A 20,302-nucleotide genomic window follows, 5' to 3' on the forward strand; every position below is an offset into this window, starting at 1 on the left:
CTTTGTAGGAAACTGTTGTCTGTAAAACTAGGGTACAGGTTTTAGTATCACAGATTCTAGAAAGGAACTTTAGTAATCATTTAGTTCTGTGATCATAACAATCTTTTTTTTTTTTTTAACGTTTATTTATTTTTGAGACAGAGAGAGACAGAGCATGAACGGGGGAGGGGCAGAGAGAGAAGGAGACACAGAATCGGAAGCAGGCTCCAGGCTCTGAGCCATCAGTCCAGAGCCCTACGCGGGGCTTGAACTCACGGACCGTGAGATCTTGACCTGAGCTGAAGTCGGACGCTTAACCGACTGCGCCACCCAGGCACCCCTGTGATCATAACAATCTTAACAATCTTGATTGTCTTCTCGAGAATCTCTAGGCATTTATATTACATATGCTCCTTCAGCCAGTTCTTGAGTTTTATCACCTAGTTGTTTACAGTTATTTCTTTTTTTTTCTTTTCTCAGAAAATTTTTTTAATTTCATTTTTAAATTTATATCCAAATTAGTTAGCAATAATGATTTCAGGAGTAGATTCCTTAATGTCCCTTACCCATTTAGCCCATCCCCCCTCCCACAACCCCTCCAGTAACCCTCTGTTTGTTCTCCATATTTAAGAGTCTCTTATGCTTTGTCCCCCTCCTGTTTTTTTATTATTTTTGCTTCCCTTCCCTTATGTTCATCTGTTCTGTGTCTTAAAGTCCTCATGTGAGTGAATTAATATGATATTTGTCTTTCTCTGACTAATTTTGCTTAGCATAATACCCTCTACTTCCATCCACGTAGTTGCAAATAGCAAGATTTCATTCTTTTTGATTGCTGAGTAATACTCCATTTTATATATATATATATATATATATATATATATATATATATATATATCACTTCTTCTTTATCCATTCATCCATCAGTGGGCATTTGGGCTCTTTCCATACTTTGGCTATTGTTAATAGTGCTGCTATAAACATTGGGGTGCATGTGCCCCTTCGAACAGCATACCTGTACCCCTAAATACCTAGTAGTGCAATTGCTGGGTCATAGGGTAGTTCTATTTTTAATTTTTTGAGGAACCTCCATACTGTTTTCCAGAGTGGCTGCACCAGCTTGCATTCCCACAGCAGTGCAAAAGAGATCTTCTTTCCCTGCATCCTTGCCAACATCTGTTGTTGCCTGAGTTGTTCATGTTAGCCATTCTGACAGGTGTGAGGTGGTATCTCATTGTGGTTTTGATTTGCATTTCCCTGATGATGAGTGAAGAATGTTGAGCATATTTTCATGTGTCGATTGGCCATCTGGATGTCTTCTTTGGAGAAGTGTCTATTCATGTCTTTTGCCCATTTCTTCACTGGATTATTTGTTTTTTGGGTGTTGAGTCTGAGCAGTTCTTTATAGATTTTGGATACTAACCCTTTATCTGATATGTCATTTGCAAATATCTTCTCCCATTCTGCCGGATGCCTTTTAGTTTTGCTGGTTGTTTCCTTCACTGTGCAGAAGCTTTTTATTTTGATGAGGTCCCAGTAGTTCATTTTTGCTTTTGTTTCCCTTGCCTCTGGAGACGTGTTGAGTAAGAAGTTGCTGTGGCCAAGATCAAAGAGGTTTTTGCCTGCTTTCTCCTCGAGGATTTTGATGGCTTCCTGTCTTACATTGAGGTCTTTCATCCACTTTGAGTTTATTTTTGTGTATGGTGTAAGAAAGTGGTCCAGGTTCAATCTTCTGCATGCTGCTGTCCAGTTTTCCCAGCACCACTTGCTGAAGAGACTATCTTCATTCCATTGGATATTCTTTCCTGCTTTGTCAAAGATTAGTTGGCCATACGTTTGTGGGTCCATTTCTGGGTTCTCTATTCTGTTCCGTTGATCTGAGTGTCTGTTCTTGTGCCAGTATCATACTGTCTTGATGATTACAGCTTTGTGGTATAGCTTGAAGTACGGGATTGCGATGTCTCCTGCTTTGGTTTTCTTTTTCAAGATTGCTTTGGCTATTTGGGATCTTTTCTGGTTCCGTACAAATTTTAGGATTATTTGTTCTAGCTCTGTGAAGAAGGCTGGTGTTATTTTGATAGGGATTGCATTGAATATGGAGGTTGCTTTGGGTAGTACTGACATTTTAACAATATTTGTTCTTCCTATCCAGGAGCATGGAATATTTTTCCATTTTTGTGTGTGTGTGTGTCTTCTTCAATTTCTTTCATAAGCTTTCTATAGTTTTCAGTGTATAGATTTGTCACCTCTTTGGTTAGATTTATTCCTAGGTATTTTATGTTTTTTGGTGCAATTGTAAATGAGATCGATTCCTTGATATCTCTTTCTGTTGCTTCATTGTTGGTGTATAGGAATGCAACTGATTTCTGTGCATTGATTTTATATCCTGAAACTTAGCTGAATTCATGAATCAGTTCTAGCAGTTTTTTGGTGGAATCTTTTGGGTTTTCCATAGAGAGTATCATGTCATCTGCAAAGAGTGAAAGTTTGACCTCCTCCTGGCCAATTTGGATGCCTTTTTTTTTGTGTGTGTTTTCTGATAGCAGAGGCTAAGACTTCCCATACTATGTTGAATAACAGTGGTGAGAGTGGACATCCCTGTCTTGTTCCTGACCTTAGGGGGAAAGCTCTCAGCTTTTCCACAGGAGTTCTTTCTTATGTCCAAATGAAATGGCTTCTATTGGCAAAGACTATGTTGTATTCATTTTTGTGCTTCTGCAATCTCTTGTGTTAGGCAACAATGCAGTACCCATATTATGTGTTTATTGACTGAATCAATGGCTAAATAAATGCTTTATTTTTATCCCATTTTCTCATGTCTCTTAAGGAAAAGAAAAGCAGACCCCCCCCCCACCATTATGATCAAGTCAGCCCTCAGTCTTCTCTTCTCCAAGTTAAATAACTGGAATTAATTTAACCTTTTCTCATAGAACCTAATTTCCTTTCCTAATTAATCATCCTTACCATTCTTCTTTGAATCCACTTTAGCCTTTATACATCCTTTAAAAATTTATCACCAGTTGGACCCTCCATTACAATAAGGGCCTCATTAATTTAAAATATATTAGCTTCATTACTTTGTGGCTTATGTCCCTTATTTGTAACCCAGTTTTTCTTGGGCCACACAACCCTATGACTATTTCTGCCACACTGTAGGGTTTTGATAAATATTTGTGGAGTGACTGAATTTGGTCATGTTAATATTTGGTCTTGTTATATGCCTTTCTCCTTGAGAAAAGGTTACCAAGCTATGTTCTTATCTGGCCCAATATCTTACAGATGTAATGAAGACATCTCTTTTCTGCTTTTATTCAAAGGGCAAAGGAAACATCCTCTTGACAGCCACAAGCTTTCATAATGGCATCCCCGTGACAATGAACACATTTCTACCAGGTCAAGCTTGCCTACCTGATCCTGTCTTCTCAGTATCTTCTTTGAACAACTTCATGTGGTTGAATTCCTGGTAAGCCCATTATACCAAGCCTGTGGGTGTGATCAAGCACATTTGAATTCTAGTGGTGAATGCTGTGCTTACTCTGACACCTTTGTCCCATAATAATATCATATTACCTTTTTTTAAAAACATACATATTATTTAGATATTTAGATTTTTAAATTTAGTGAAAAGCAGGGACTGTGTTTCACTTACCTTGTGCCTTATACAAATGACTTGGCCATAGTAGGCACTCAAGTATTTGTTAAACTAAAGGCTCAGTGAGTGAATGCCTTTTTTTAAGCTTACATTAGTTCAGTGAGGGTGGTGTATTTAGTTTTACTAAAATAGCAAACAATAAATATTTGCCAATTTATTGAAGCTGCTATTCTTATGCCTTTGATACAGGAAATTTGGCAAATGTTATTATTTTAGCATTCTTGGATTCTATTTAATTCACAGTCTGTTATTATACCAAATAGATGTTGGTACTTTCCCAGTGTTTCCTAAACTGGGAGTTGACCCATAGGGAGATCATGGGCTGTTGTCAGGAAGTCACAGAGACAGCATCTGCAGTCCCCTGAATAGCTGCTTGGAGAAGAGGCAGTGAACTGTGGGTGACCCAGCATTCTCCACCTACTGCCTCCCCTCGGGCACTTCCTTTCAGATTTGTTGTGATACTGAGAGGGAGACCAGAGCTACTGCAGGATCTGTAAGATGACAAGTAAACTTACATTTTTGGGGACAGTTAATATGAGTCATGGAAAACCCAGGGGAGTCCACAGGATGAAAAAGTTTATGAAATCCTGGGGTGACCTCAGGCTGATGCTAATTGAATTCCCTTGACAAAGGATCTTAAATGATGTAGAGCAGTTACTGTTTTTAAATGAGTGCAGGGAAAACAGTTTTCCCAGGGTGTTTCATTGGAGACCAAAAGGTCACTCAGATTCTGCGGTTACAGTCATGTGCAAATCAGTCTTTGGATTAAGTTAGGACTTAATCCAAGGGATCTGGAATTAGAAGACTTGGGTTTGGCTTGGTAATTGTATTGTTCATATTAGCTGAAAACAGTGTGATTTCATTTTAGCATCAAGGCTTAAAATATGTCAAGCAAAACATTTGAATTTCTATTATCTTTAGCAGAAGTTCAAAATAGTCTATACATCTACAGTCTATTAACGATTGGCAGCAGACTTGATTTATGTTTGTTGCACACCAGAGTGCAGACTTTTACCTTTCTCTGTGTTTAACACACCTCACAGAACAACCTCACTCAGACTTATGATGTCTCCCATCCCTGTAGATAGGGTTTTCTCAGGACATACATAGTTCATGTCCGTTTTCTGCGGAAATTGTTAGTAGCTCCCTGCCTATCATTCTCAAAAATGTCCTATAAAGAACTCTTTTTTGAATTCTAGACTGATGGGTCTTCTTAGACACCTCAACCTTGATATGACATGGACATTCTACCCTCTGTATGCCAATAATGAACTAAATATATCCTTGGAACTCCTTGATTTCCTATATTCCTTGTTTCCCTTGTCACTCCCCAGCTCCTGTGATCTCCATATGCATGTTCCTCCCCCATTGAAATCCATGACTCTCTACTCTCATTGGAATTGTTGCCCAGAAACTTTCTGGGTGCTTTTTCTCTTTCATTGAGGATTCTGGGTGGATTCTTGCTCACAATCTCTTCCCCTCCTAGTCCCACTATCTATCTGAATTACTTCAGTGTTCATTACATGACTGTGGCATGTAACACCATTGGTTGCCCAAAAGCCATCAGCTGTTAGGTTTTCATCCCAGACAAAGGAAATCTGCTTTTGTTTATGTCGGAATGTGCTTAGCTCCAGGAAGAACATAAATGGTGATATTTTCTAATTTGCTGGTTACTCTGTGGGTAATTCTAATGTGCAACCAGGCATAACAGTCATGGCTCCAAACACATCACAGTAATCTCAGTTCCCTTTGTAATGGTCCAAGGCTGCTCACACAACCCAGTTAGGGAATTTCTACAAAAGTTTTCTGGGAAAGTTTTGCTTTTATTATAAAGAAAAGAATTTTATAAGAAAAAGTCTTTTTGCCCTTTACTTTCCCTCTTTTTTGGATGCTTTCCGATGATGATGCTTTTAGCTGTTGTAGCCATCTGGAAACTCGAAAGTGGTAAGTCAACCTGCTGAGGATAGCAGGATAGACAAGGGTAAAGATCCTGGGTCTCTGATGCTACTGTTTAATCTATAAACCTAGAATCTGGCTAACTCTGGAATTTAGGTTAGGATAGTGTAAATATTATTATGTTAAAATCACTCTGTCAGGTCTTACATATTTGCTAAAAGCATACTTATGATAGATTTAACCTCCTTATAGGCCAAAACTGGAGGTCAAAGAACTTTTTCTGTAAAAGGCCAGATGACAAATATTTTAGGTTTTGTGAGCCATATAGCATCTGTTGCAATTACTCAATGTTGCCATTGTAACACAAATGCAGGCAGAGACAATACATAAACAAATGAGTGTGGCTGTGTTCCAATAAATTGCTATTTACACAAATAAGCAATCAAGCAGATTTGACCCTTGGGCTATAGTTTGGGGACCCCTGTCCTAAATCTTCATTAAGAAGTGAAGGAATCAGCTTCTAGAGGGCTAACTACATCTTTTGGTATTTTTTGGGTAAGATAAGATTAGCATCCTCTTCTAGGGCAGTGTAGGAAATTACTGCAGAATTGGGAATTGAGTACAGGGAATGCAAACAGACATGGATTACCTGGACTCAAAGGTAAGAGAAAGGACTATGGGGAGACAAGAACCTTAGGCAGGACTCCCATAGAGGTTTTACATAGTCATTAGTAATTCTAGAGATCTTTGTGTCATGTGAGTAGAGAGAAGGAGACATTACCTATATTACCAAAAGGTTTATGGAATTTCCTGAGGCATCAAAATCTATTTTGACTCAGAACTTCAACATTTGTTATTTGGAGAGAGAAAACTTTCCTGGCGTATATAAATGATGGTGGGAGGACAGAAGGTGTGACTGAGAATCTGATTTATCAGGTTGGGCTTCTGTGGGTCTCCTACTGAATGCACAGACTTTTCTTTCTGCAACAGTTGTATATAATGGAACAGTTTTTGCCGTAAGATCTGGTCTTTCTTTGATAGAGGCACCACCTGGTTTTAATTTACTAATTCATACATATTTTGGAGGGAGCCTAATGCATGCTACTTGACATCTGCAAAGAGCCTTTGCTGGAATATGGTGGAAGTGTTCAGCTCTGTGTTGTTGGTATTTCCCTTGTGAGGTTTCTAGTTGGACAATGAGACTCAGTGGGGTTCCTGGTAGAAGAAAAGGAGCCCATTCTTTAAGTCCATAAGTCCTCCACAATGGTCCAAGTAAATAGGGTAAGATTGCTTTTTTCCCCTACTTTCCCATTAAGACTATCTTTGCTTATTTAAATTTGAATCTATTTGTGTAAAAATCATGGAAGCACCATGGTTACCTTTAGGGAAAAGAAATGGGAGGCTGGGAAAGGAGGTCAGGGAGACTTAATTTTTTATTGGGTATGTATAATATTTGAAAATTCTATCAACCTATATTACTTTATCCAAAAAATTTTTTTAATTCCCTATATTTTTAAAACTGCTGGATGTATATCTGTCAGATAGGGTTGGTAGATGAAGCTAGGAAAGTACACTGTGAAATTCATTTCAGATCCTGATCCCTGCTGGGGACAACTATGTATTCTCATACATTTAGCTGTGACCAATGTTTATGATCATTTACAAAAGAGTGCATGCATCCTGGCTTGCCTATTCACACAAACTGCAACATAAACACTGATAAAATTACACACCATAGATCTATGAAGCTCATCCATTGGAACTTAATAGCTTGGTAATGTCAGTCCCAGTGCTTGCTAGAACCATAGCCCTTTGGCCCAGGCTGTCATTTTCAGGACTACAATTCCTGGCCTCCATCTGTCCATAGTTGACTAGTGAAAGTAGGAGCTGATGGTGCAGTTGAGTGGAGGCTAAAATTACACACATACAAATGTCATGAGATGGAAAAGGAGTTGTGAGGGGACTTGAACAAATAGAAGTTATAAAGGAGAATGAATCGATCAGTAGAAGTTTTGAGCTAGGTAAGTTATGGAGTTGATGTTGAGCCATTTAGTATTGGAGGAAAATTAAGAATCTGTACCACCATAGAAATGATAATGATGTGATGTGATGGAGGTGTTAGCTAATACTATAGTGGTGATCATTTGCAACACAGGCATACCTTGAAGATATTGCAGGTTTGGTTCCAGGCCACTGCAATAAAGTGAATGTCACAATAAGAGTCAAATTTTTGGTTTCTCACTGCATATAAAAGTTATGTTTATACTATACTGTAGTCTATTAAGTGTGAAATAGGATTATATCTTAAAATGTGCACACATTAATTTAAAAATACTTTATTGCTAAAAATTTCTAATCATCATCTGTGCTTTCAACAAGTTGTAATCTTTTTGCTGGTGCAGGGTCTTGCCTTGATGTTGATGGCTGCTGAGTGCTCAGAGTGGTGATTGCTGAAGGCTGGGGTAGCTGTAGAAATTTCTTAAAATGAGACAAGAATGAAGATTGCTACCTTGATTGATTCTTCCTTTCATGAATGATTTCTCTATAGCATGTGATGCTATTTGATAACATTTTACCCACAGTAGAACTTCTTTCAAAATTGGAGCCAATCCTCTTAAACTCTGCTGCTGTTTTATCAACCAAGTTTATGTAATATTCTAAGTCCTTTGTTGTTGTTTCAACAACATTCACAACATCTTCACCAGGAGTAGATTCCATCTCAAGAAATCACTTTCTTTCCTCACCCATAAGAAGCAACTCCTCATCCGTTCAAGTTTTATTGTGAGGTTGCAGCAATTCAAATATAATAATAATGAAAAACTTTGAAATATTGTGAGAATTAGCAAATTGTGACACAGAGACATAAAGTAGGCAAATGCTGCCGAGAAATGGTGCTGATAGACTTGTTCAATGCAGAGTTGCTGGAAATCTTAATTTGTAAAAAACTCAATTATCTACAAAGTGCAATAAAGCAAAGCACAATAGAATGAGGTATGTTGTAGATAATTGTATCAAATCAACATGTTGTACACCTTAAAATTACACAATATTATATGTCAATTATATGTCAATTAAGCTGAAAGAAAAAAGAATCTGTACCAAAAGAAAAAGAGGTACAGAGAGTAATCGAATCCCTTCAATAGTATTGCCTTTACAGGGAAGATGTGTGTATTTTGCTGCAGAAGTCCCTAGAGTTTCCCCCAATGCAACTCCAGTCTTTGTGAAATTCACTTGTTTGTGTTCTTGGACTCTCATGAGGTATCTGTTTTTGTTTCTTTTTATAATTAATCTACTTTCCTTGACTTAGCCTGAGTGAGTCTGTGTTCTTTCTTTCCAAAAAACTTTATTTAAACTAATTGAAATTCCTGCTCTGGGCTTTAGTTGTTTTCACCCAAATAAAGAGTCTCTTTAGCTAGAAAGGCTAGGATCATCTTATTGTCCTTAATGGTTACGCCATGAATCTTAAATTCATTATCTCATGTTGATGGAGAATATATAAAACAACTCCAATAACCAAATGAGATTTCAAGATCAACAAGTAAAAAGTGCAAATGATATTATAGATTGAATATGAAAGACAGTATATATCTGGGAGGGAGAGGTCACTGAGTATAAGAGGAGAGTACAAAGAATCAGCCAGGGTCAACCCTGAAAAAAACTGAAAATACTTTTTATGTCTATGTTTCTCCCTACCTTCTCCAGGCACACATCTTGCATTCTATAACTCTTAGCTCCCAGAACCACTCTTGTTTGAGCTGCCATTGTTATAACCCATCTTTCTTCATGCACACCTTGTTTTTATACATCAAGAAAATTGGAAGCTCTCAAACACCCTAAGTAGAACCTAAATTTCTAGTGCTCAAGGAATTAGAAAAAGGTGAAAAAGCCCAAAGTTAGCAGATGTAAGGATATAATAAAGATAAGAGGAAAAATAAATGAAGTAGAGAACAGGAAAACAATAGAAAAGATTGATAAAACTAAGAGTTTTGATTCTTAGAAAAGATGAACAAAATTAACAAATCTTTAGCTACACAGAGTATTTTATTCTAGGTTTGAGATGCCTATAGAGCCCTGTAAGGTAATGTAAATTAATGTAAACATAATGTAAACATACATTCTGTTTTAGTTAAGACAGGGAAGACAGCTACTTGCTGTAAAAAGCAACCCTCAGATTTCAGTGGCTTAACATAATACACTTCTCACTCATGTTACAGAGCAGATTAGGTGAGGGATCCAGTCCACTTCTACTTTGTGGTTCCACCATCCCCTAGTCCTCCACTCAATCATTTGCATTTGGCTAGAGGAGAATGTATGAAGAAAGAGTGTCCATTTAAAACCCTTTCAACCTTGGCTACTATGTCACTTGTTTACATTCCATTGGTTTAGATCCAACAGGGCTGGGAAAAGTAGAGCCCAGGAAGAAGAGAAGAACACAGATATTGATGAATACCAGAAATCTCTACTATGTGCTTTCCCCTATATTTTGGAAATGCCTTACCTAGTCAGTATTTTGTTTTCCACTTTTAGATAATCATAAGAAATATTTTTCAATGATAGAAAAGCTCCTGTAAAAATGCAGTGATAAGTGGCAACTGGCATTCCTATTAGTGATAGGAACAACCAGAGGTAAGGGTAAGAACTGCGACGAATAGGAGAACACATGCCCCATCTATTAGGAGTAGCCGTTACTCAGCTCTGGTTATTAGCATTAGGAAATATACACTCAGTTTTTCTAGATCTTACGATTTCTCAAATGAAGAGCCTGGTTTTGTATGTGAAATATCCCATTTTCAATATACAATCTCAATTATAAAATAAAAATTGCTCATTTTGGTTTCCTATAATTTATGAAGTAATTCTCAAGAGAAGTGGCAAATCAAAATTGTGTGTGTGTGTGTGTGTGTGTGTGTGTGTATGTGTTAGAACCAACCGTATTGCATATTTTTATATACTTTCTATCATCTCTGTCTTCTCCCTCTACTCCCTATTTATTGCCCTTGGCCACCATAAGGTATTAACTGATATAAATGTAAGAGTCTGCCCCTAGGTATTTGCATCATAACAAAAGATCCTTGAAAACACACACACACAAAAACCCTAAAGTAATGAATTTCCAACTATAAAATTTTATATATAACTAACTATTAAGAATATTTTTCAGTAGGAACTGCCCCATGACCTTCCAATCACATCTTGTGGGTGCCATCCATTTTATCTGCTTATAGGATTGTGTTGGTTGAAAAAGCCTTTAGTTCTGTAAGCATTAAGGTGTTAGATCACCATCCTCTGATGACCTGACTGACTCTGTGTTTAAAGCTCTAAAATGAGTTAGAATATCCTCACCACTCTCTGTTCAATAATCCTCGCCAATATTATTTGGCAAATGTCCGCTCTGTGAGCAGTGACTGGCACTATTATGGACTGAATTCTATTTCCCCAAAATTTGACCTAATTTCCAATGTGACTGTATTTGGAGATAGGGCCTAGAAGGATGTAATATAGGTCAAATGAAGTCACAAGAGTGAGGCCCTATTACTAAGGTGTTGGTGCCCTTATAAGATTAAGAGATGCTGTAGCTCACTCACTTGTGCTCGCCCTCTCTTCATGTGTGCACAGAAAAAGTCTGTGTGAAGACAGTGAGAAGGCTTCCATAAGCCAGGAAGAGAGGTTTCACTAGAAATCAACCCTACTGTCACTTTGAACTTGGACTTCTAGCCTCCAGAACTACAAGAAAATACATTTCTGTTGTTTAAGGTGCCAATCCGTGTTATTTTGTTACATCAGCCTGAGCACATGTCACCTGTGGTCTTAGAGTGTTAACGGGCTTCCATGAACATTTAACTTACTTTGGGAAATATGTGAAGACATGTTAGAACTGAAGCACTGGAGATCTTTCAGAGGTTTCAAAGTGATGGTTCACCAGAGACATTTGGCTTATTAATTTTTCTTAGCCCAGTCCTTTTAAAATGTGAATTGGAGTGTTTTTAAAGAGGCATGCATTCTCCAGTTTCCCACAGTTCCCAGTGGTCCTTATGTATCACTCATGACCCCCTCCACACATTTATTTTTTGCTTAGTCCCTGGAGACACTTGTATGACCTGGAATGAGCCCAAGTGTCCTTATTTTGCCAGTGATGAAGAGGTATTGGGAGGAGGTAACAGAAGTGACATAAGAGGTAGGAGGCAAGAAGGTAAGAACCTGGGCCTGGAAAGAAAGAGTGTAAGGAAATAGGATATCAGGCACAAGGCTTGTGTACAGGAAGTGGCCAATCCAACCAGGGCTGAAAAGACTCCTCTGGACTGGTGGGTAAATGGCAGGGTGGCAGAGCCTTCTCTTGGCCCTTTTCTTTTTTTGATGTTGGTAGCTCCTAGTACCTGATCTTCACATTGAGACCATAAAAATGTCAGATACTTGCTTCCCTAGCATTCCTTGCAGCTAGAGATGACCCTAAAACACACTTCCAATGAAACATAAAGGGAAATGTAACTGTTTTCTTCCCTCATGTAAAGAGAAAAATATATAAGCAGTGTCCCTGTCCCTTTCTTTTTCACCTTGGGTGCAGTTGGTTCAGAGAGTACAGTTGGGGCTGTACTGTACAGCACAATCATGGGGCAACTGGCTGGAGGATCAAAGCCAACATGTAGAAAAGTGTAGAGCAGAAATGTGGAAAGAGACTGGGTCCCTGGGAACATTATTGATCTACTGAACAACCACTAGGTCTGCCCAGCTTCAGGCTTTCTTGTTACATGAAATGTAGAGCAAACAAAAAGACAAAACAAAATAAAAAAACCCTTTCTTCAGGCTACTTTCTGTTGGGTATTTTGTTAATTGTATCCCCAAACATCCTAACTGGTATACTTAGTGAGAACGGGTCCAATGGAGCAGTTCTAACTGAACTGGGCTAAGAGAAATTAATCTGTAGGCCAAAGGTATCTGGTGAACCATCACTTTGAAACCTCTGAAAGAACTCCAGTGCTTCAGTTCTATCTAACTGGGATAGGAAGTGACAGCTGTGGTCCAATTAAACTGAAAGTGAAGGAGAGAGACAGTGGCTTGGCTGTGAAGTAAGGCAGAGAAAGAAGAGATTAAATCTACAGCTTTCTTCTAAAAGGCAGTATATGTGAGGGTGAAGGGTGTAGGCTCTGGATTCAGAAAGACACTGGCTTAGATCCCAGTTCTACCTTTTGTTGTTGGGAACTGGTAATTTATTCTAAGCCTCTGTTTCCTTATCTGTAAAGTGGGGATTTAAGTGTTCTTATTTTGCTGCTGATGAAGAGGTACTGGGAGGAGGTGACAAAAGATGTGACGTAAGAGATAGGAGACAAGACAGGTAAGAACCTGGGCCTGGAAAGAAAGAGTGTAAGGAAATAGGATATTGGGCACAAGGCTAATATACAGGAAATGGATTGTGTACACACAGAGGATTGTTGTTGGAAGGCTTAAGTGAGTTCACATAGGTGAAGCTCTTAGCACAGTGGCCAGAAGCTGTTCAGTACAGTTAGCTATGAGCTAGACCATCACTGACCTTTAGCCTTTTATATCTGCTCTTGCATATCTCCATCTGGATTGCCCCATACCTACCTCAGACTCCTGGTGCCTCCTCTCCCTTCTACCATATGCTCTTCCTTTCTGCTAATTAGGAAAATGTCTTGGGTGTAGCAGAAAGACACGTGGCATGCTGTGTGAAGCTACATGTTTGGGCTTGGATAGATTTAATTCACAGAGTATGCTATGTGCTGTCTGGTTCTCCAAGAAACCCAATAGAAGCTGATCTCATCCTACTGATTGAATTTGATGACATGCTTATCATTTCCTTTTACAGTTTTTATGGTCCAGAATGACTCTGTTGCCAATATCTTCTGATAGAGGGAATTACTTTTCCAGGCAGTGCAATCATGCTATTTATCAAAAGAAACACTGGACAATCACAGTGGACTTCAGTGCTGTGTCCTGAGCCATCATCTGGCCAACTCTCGGCAAGAAACTTCTTTGTTCTTTAGAGACTGAGCTCTATCCCCAAGCACTAACAGAATCGAGATGGAAGAAGTTGGAATTCTTCATCTTGGTATGTAAAGAATAACTTACTGTTTATGCCTATTAAGGGACATTTTTAAAAGAAGCAATTATAGGATGTTTTGTCCCTATCTCGCCTGATCTCTGAGGTCACCTGACCTCTCCATTTTAACCTTGGTTTTTTACATGAGGGGTGTTTTTACTCTATGTTTATGAATCTGTATCTATTAAAACAAACACTTTATGTGTAATTCATTCATTTATTCAATATTTACTGAATGCCTCCTATGGTCCTGGCATTGTTTTAGGTGCTGTGACACAGTGAGGTTCCTGCTCCCAGGAAGCTGAACCCTGGCCTTGAGATACATGGTAGGACAGACATGGGTTGAAGGCACTGGTGTGCAGCAAAGGGGAATGTTCCAGGAAACAAATGGCAAAATTGTTCTGAAAGGAACACTGGGTGTAGAACCTACATTTCTTAAAGTGTCAAGGATGCTATAAAACAAATATCAATTTTTCTATCATGCTTCTAACTATACCATTCACTATAGCATTGAAATATTCAGAGCTCCTATTTAAATCAGAAGCTGTTACACAATCATTTCTGAATGAAGGCAGTAATGATTAGTTATAATATGGTTTATTATATGAAATTAGTAAAACCTGAGGCCTCAAAACATAATATGCACCATAAAATCCTGATATAATGTGGTTAATCTATTCTTTGGGGTTAGCTCAGTCCCCCTCAATTATCATTATAAAAAGCTTTCACTCCAACTAGAAGAAAGAGCAGCTTAATTTGTAAAAGAGTTCTATATGCTGCTGCCTTAGTTAAACAAAGACAGAAAAGCAGGAGGATGGAATGTGGATTTGGTGAAACACTGGCATAGAATACAAAGCAGCAACGTGTCCTTAATATAAATGCATTCCACTTTAATAATTACAGGTGAAATGAACTATTTTGGGGGAAGAATAATGGGAATGAATCGATTCTATTTCAGGTTAACATTTTGATGGGAGGCTTTAAGCATTTGTAATTCCAAGTTAAGAAACACAGAATGTGGCATTTTTCATTTTTGGTATGAATTTCTCTGTTTATGGATACTGTTTCTATATGCAATATGTATTTTTTTTAGTATAACCATTTTCCTTCTCACTTTTTTTTTAGAACCACATCCCTCCCTAAACTACCCTGCATCCCTTGCATTAATCCCTAGGCTTCCTGAGGGAGTGAGTCTCTATAGCAATCTATGGATTCTATACCCTATCCAATGTCTTTTTCAGGGATTTTAGAAATGGGAATAAAGCCCATTCTGCCTGTCTCGCTCTGAATTGCTGAGGCTGTAAGATGTGATACTGGGGGTGGTGCTAGTCTCCATATTTCTTACCATGTGGCGTGGTCTCCACAGTCCAACAGAAGATGAAGCACAAGCCCAGAGGAGCAAGAGGAAAGACAACACAAGTCCTTGTTCCAGTTGTTCCCAGGTTCAGTGCCAGATTTCTTTTCTTGAATTGTGTAAGACACTCTGCTATCCTGATTTTCTCCTTTTTGATTCAACTAGTTCAAGTTGGGTTTCTATCACATGCAACCAAGCAATTCCTGACTAATGCAGTCACCCTCACTGCTGCTCTATATGAGCTCTTCAATAAATTCGGTCTCTTCATCCTACTTCCTTTTCTTTTCTTTTCTTTTTTTCTTTTTAAGATTTTATTCTTAAATAATCTCTACACCCATTGTGGGGCTTGAACTTATAACCCTGAGATCAAAAGCCACATGCTCTACCAACTGAACCAGCCAGGCACTCCTCTTCAGCCTACTTTCTAAACCTCTTTTGTGTTCCTGCCTCCATACCTCTGCCTTGGGATCGTCACCGTTCCCTCCCCTTATGGAAGTCCAGCCCAAGTTCCACTTTCCCTGACTACCTGGGCAATCTCTCTATCCTTAGAATTTACATAGCCTTTGTTCTCTATATATGCTCACTGGCACTTTCACTTTCCCCAAACTAGACCATAAAGTCCTTGAGCACTGAGGCAATGTATCCTACCATTGTGTCTCTCCAGAGCCTTAAACAATGTGTTTAGTTTTGACAGGATGATGTTGCCAGCTATTATTTTATAGATAGATGATAATCTTGAACTTATAATTTAAATGGAAGATTAACAAATATAATGAACTCAGTTAGCTGAGTAATTATTTTAGGATTAGGTTAAACTGAATGCCAATAGTTCTTATAGTGATGACTTCTATATAGAGATGTTGTTGTATAAGATATGCACACCCTGTTTGGCAAGGAGGATGTGTTTTGAGAAATAGGACCTCCAATAACGCCACACAGGATTGTTAGAGCACAGCTGTCAAGACCATGCATTCCTGGCATCTAATGACAGTAACCTCTTCCATTCTCTCCAAATGACTTGAAGTCATGACATGCTTCTGGCCCAATTTTCTTCTAGGTATTTTTCAAGCAATAGCAGGTCAATTATCCCAGGCTACAGGGATATTTATGATGCCATTCTAATGTCACAGTATTTCCACAACCCTGGGATCGTCTGCTGAGTTTCACCCTATGTTTTCACATCTATTTCTTTGAGGGTGACACCAGCTGCATTACAACTAGTATAATGATAGCATCCAGCATGACATTTTCCTTGCTTTCTTTGGGCCATGCCCAACTCTATCACTTTCAAATGTTATGTTAGCCATTAAGAATAAAAATTCCTGACCAGACCCAAAATAATTGGCAGAAATAAAGACCGAAGAAAGTAGATACCATGCAGAACATGCTTACTGTAGGAGAGCAAGGCAACATACTCAGAGGCAATGGTTTTTGCAGTATGTGTCTCAGCTCTTATTGGCTGAGTGCCTACAAGTATAGCTAACACTCAGAACATGGGGGGAATGTTCAGTAATAGAGAACCAAAATGGATAGTATACATATATTGATACATGTGTATGTAATTTGGGAAAATACTTCAGAAAGAAATCACTTTATAAATTTTAGGGACAGAAAAACAGGGTTAAACCTGGTAACTTAGAAAATGGAGAACTTCAATATAGACATATACTCAAGTTACAAATACGGCTTCTTTGCTAACTACGAATGCAGGATTCAAAACTGAGGACTTTGATATAGATTTGTGAAAAGGAATGGAAGGAGAGAGGTCCTGAAAGGTGAAAAAGTAGATCACAAAAATAACAGACTGTAGGTCATAATACCAAGGCAGTTACAAACCAGAGGTGGGATGACCATTGTTCTAGTTAATGAAGACAACAAGATGGAGAAAGGCCTCTGGATGAGCAGCATAGGAGGAAGTGTCAGAAATGTCTGGGTCTCAGCGTTGGGCATGGACTTGTTGGGATTGCATTCCCAGGCTGCAAGACTCTGAGGAGCAAATAAAATATTCTCTCATGAAAACCCCTGACAAGCCTCCATCCTGGTCAAATGACTCTGGCCATCTGTATTATTAAAAATAGTTTGGGTTAACTCAAAAATGCAGAGAAGCAGTTTTTCCTTGAAAAAGCTAATGCCTATAAGCATTACTTATGGATAAAAGTTAGCAGGCCATCGTAGGTCCACTGGATTTCATCTTAATAAGAACTTCTAACCTTAATTAAAAAAAAAATTTTTTTTTTTGCTACTCAGGGCAAATTATAAATTAAGATTTCAGCTTCTGGCACTGCAAGATCAGAAGAAATGCTGAACACTACAGTTTTGAGAAATGAGTACAGTAAAATACAGAGGAAAGAAGTCTCTCGTCCTGTTGTGTTCTTGAGATGACAGCATAATATGGTCACATCCCATTTAATTCCTAGCTAACTCCAAGGCTTCCCTCCCCAGTAGGGCCGACCTCATGGATCTACAAACCTTGCAGTGGTACATGGCTCTCCTCCTGGAAGGGGCTCTGTGCTTGCTTTAATGTTTTGCTGTTGCTGTTGGGACATGCTTAGCAACTTTACCTTTGAACTTGTGTTTTGTAAATAGAGCCTGAAGGGGCAAGGTGCACACTTGTGAACAGAGGGGCTACTCCAGAGGTATGTACTGGAGGGCACAGATCTTCAGGTGCCAGAGGCTGCAGGCAGCAGTGTATACATGGAGTATCACCCAGCATAGACAGAAAGCCAGGGGTGGTCCAGGATGCCAAGGGGATCCAGAGGAGATGGCTGTGGCTGGACCTGGGTCTAGATTAGTGGTGGCAACAGCAGCACCGGCAGCCTTGGGAAAGGGGAGGGTGTGGTGGAGGCCAGTACTGGGACCCAGGTTGTGACACTGGCTTGGTGGTTCATCTTGGAAGCTGGGCCCAAGAGCTTCTGCACAAATATTAATTCTCTAGACTGAGCATGGGTGTAATAACTCCTGGCACCGGGGTACCTGGGTGGCTCACTTGGTTAAGCCGTTAAGCATTCAGCTTTGGCTCAGGTCATGATCTCATGGTTCGTGGGTTTGAGCCCCACATCAGGCTCTGTTCTGACAGCTCTGAGCCTGGAGCCTGCTTCAGATTCTGTCTCTCCCTCTCTCTCTGCCCCTCCCCCTTGCCCCACCTGCAGTCTGTCTCTCTCTCTCTCTCTCTCTCTCAAAAATAAATAAAGACATTAAAAAAAAAAAAACCACTGGCACCAAGGAAGTAAACTTTTCCTACAAATAATTATAAAACAAAAGCATATCATGGATATTGCAGTAAAGCATATTAGGGAGTTATTATCACTTTTCAAAGAGTTTAGAATTTCTGGGTTTGAAAACTGCTACAACAGGGGCGCCTGGGTGGCGCAGTCGGTTAAGCGTCCGACTTCAGCCAGGTCACAATCTCGCGGTCCGTGAGTTCGAGCCCCGCGTCAGGCTCTGGGCTGATGGCTCGGAGCCTGGAGCCTGTTTCCGATTCTGTGTCTCCCTCTCTCTCTGCCCCTCCCCCGTTCATGCGCTGTCTCTCTCTGTCCCAAAAATAAAAAAAAAATTAAAAAAAAAAGTTGAAAACTGCTACAACAATGTGAAACAAATGTCCACAGGCTTATAAATAGAAATTAAATTAAAAAAATTTTTAGTTTATTTATTTTTGAGAGAGAGAGTAGGGGGGGAGGTTCAGAGAGAGAGAGAGAGAGGGAGAGTGAGAATCTCAAGCAGGCTTCACACTGTCAGTGCCGAACCTGATGTGGGGCTTGAACTCATGATCCACAAGATCATGACCTGAGCCAAAAACAAGAGTCAGATGCTCAATTGACTGAGCCACCCAGGTGCCCCCTAAATAGAAATTAAATTTAAGGATTGTCCCATTAGAAGGAAAAGAACACTATTTTCACGTGAGACTTCAGACGAACCAGTTACTAATGAAGATGACAATTGTAAAATTGATTTTTCCTTTTATTTGAAAATACAATAGAGGAGTCTGGGGGAAGATGGCAGAATATGAGGACCCTGGGGTCTCCTTGTTCCACACTTACAATGAGATATCCACATTCAAGTAAAAAAAAAAAAATGGGGAGAGTGATCAGAAGACTGGTAGAACAAACTCCATAACTAAATATAGAGAAGAAGCTGTATCTGAAAGGCAGGATGGGAGCTGCCTGCAGGAGGGAGGTAGCTGTGTGCATGGAGAGGACAGAGAAACAGGCCCTCACACCAGGGAGCTCACATGCGTAAGGTTAATCCCCATAATTTTTGGTTTCAGAGGGATTGAATTCCATAGGTTTGTAAAACCAGTGAGACTTGGAACCTGGAGCTTTAAAAGTCAGCTGACTCAGCACTAGGTGAGCCAGAAGGGTGAGTGATAACTGAGTCCCGGCCCTTAAAGAGACAGAAGCCTATGCAGAGAGGCAACATAAAAATCACAGTTTACACAGTGCTGGGGGCAAACAGGAGACAGATCTGTTCATACTGATTTTGGAGCATGTTGGGGGACTTTGAAAATGAGGGAGGTAGCAGGCATCATTTTCCTCCCTGCCCCCCAGCATAAACACAGCGCCCCCTGTGGGAGATAGCGCTGCACAGACACTTGCTATATAACCAGCTAGCAGTGTGCCATGCCCACAAGTTCTCCTGAGGACTCGCCCACTCCAAGGCTGCTAGCCATTCCTGGGCTCAGGAAAATTTTGTTAGCATGCATGCCCCACCAGGCTGCTAGCCACACAGCTGCCACTGCACACCATGCCCAGCTGCATGCCCCCAGCTGCCCCAGCACACAGCCCCCAGCCACTGCAGCACTTCCGGGGATCCAGCATAAGACTAGTGACCCAGCACAAATTTTGCTAACATGCCACCCTGCTTCTGAGTTCCCCAGCAGGTACACCCCCTCAGAGCTGGCCTTCCTGGGTGCCACTAACACTACAAAGAGAAAGCACATTCCACAACAGGCAGAGAGCCAGTGCACACAACTGCACTGAAAGGAAAAGTGACTCAGACACAACAGCAGGGCATAAGCAATGAACATAAGATACTGTCCTGAAGTGCCACATCCTGGTAAACAGGAGACAGTGCCCTGCAGGACACTGAAGGACCTCTTCTTCATAAAGCCACTACTTTCAAAAGTAGAAGACATAGCTGACTTTCTTAACACACAGAAACAGACAAAAAGAGGCAGACAAAATGAGAAGACAGAAATTTATCCCAAATGAAAGAATAGGACAAGGCCACAGCCAGAGATCTAAGAAAAACAGATATAAGTAACATGCCTGATAGAGAATTTATTTATTTATTTATTTATTTATTTATTTATTTATTTATAAATGTATGAAATTTATTGTCAAATTGGTTTCCATACAACACCCAGTGCTCA

General features: G+C 39.7%; 1 long non-coding RNA gene across 2 annotated transcripts in view; it reads left to right on the plus strand.

Moving 5' to 3' along the window:
* Positions 1-20,302, plus strand: part of LOC121012020 (uncharacterized) — a 210,832-nt gene that overhangs the window by 143,564 nt on the left and 46,966 nt on the right. For both annotated transcript variants that reach the window (XR_005781920.1, XR_005781921.1), the window contains 3 exons: positions 3,294-3,439; positions 13,409-13,589; positions 13,846-13,906. This is a non-coding gene — a long non-coding RNA (uncharacterized LOC121012020). The remainder of the gene's footprint in view (positions 1-3,293; positions 3,440-13,408; positions 13,590-13,845; positions 13,907-20,302) is intronic.

Source organism: Herpailurus yagouaroundi, unplaced genomic scaffold (genome assembly GCF_014898765.1).
Source record: "Herpailurus yagouaroundi ecotype Mexico unplaced genomic scaffold, PumYag 29, whole genome shotgun sequence".
In the NCBI taxonomy this organism is placed as follows: Eukaryota; Metazoa; Chordata; class Mammalia; order Carnivora; family Felidae; genus Herpailurus; species Herpailurus yagouaroundi.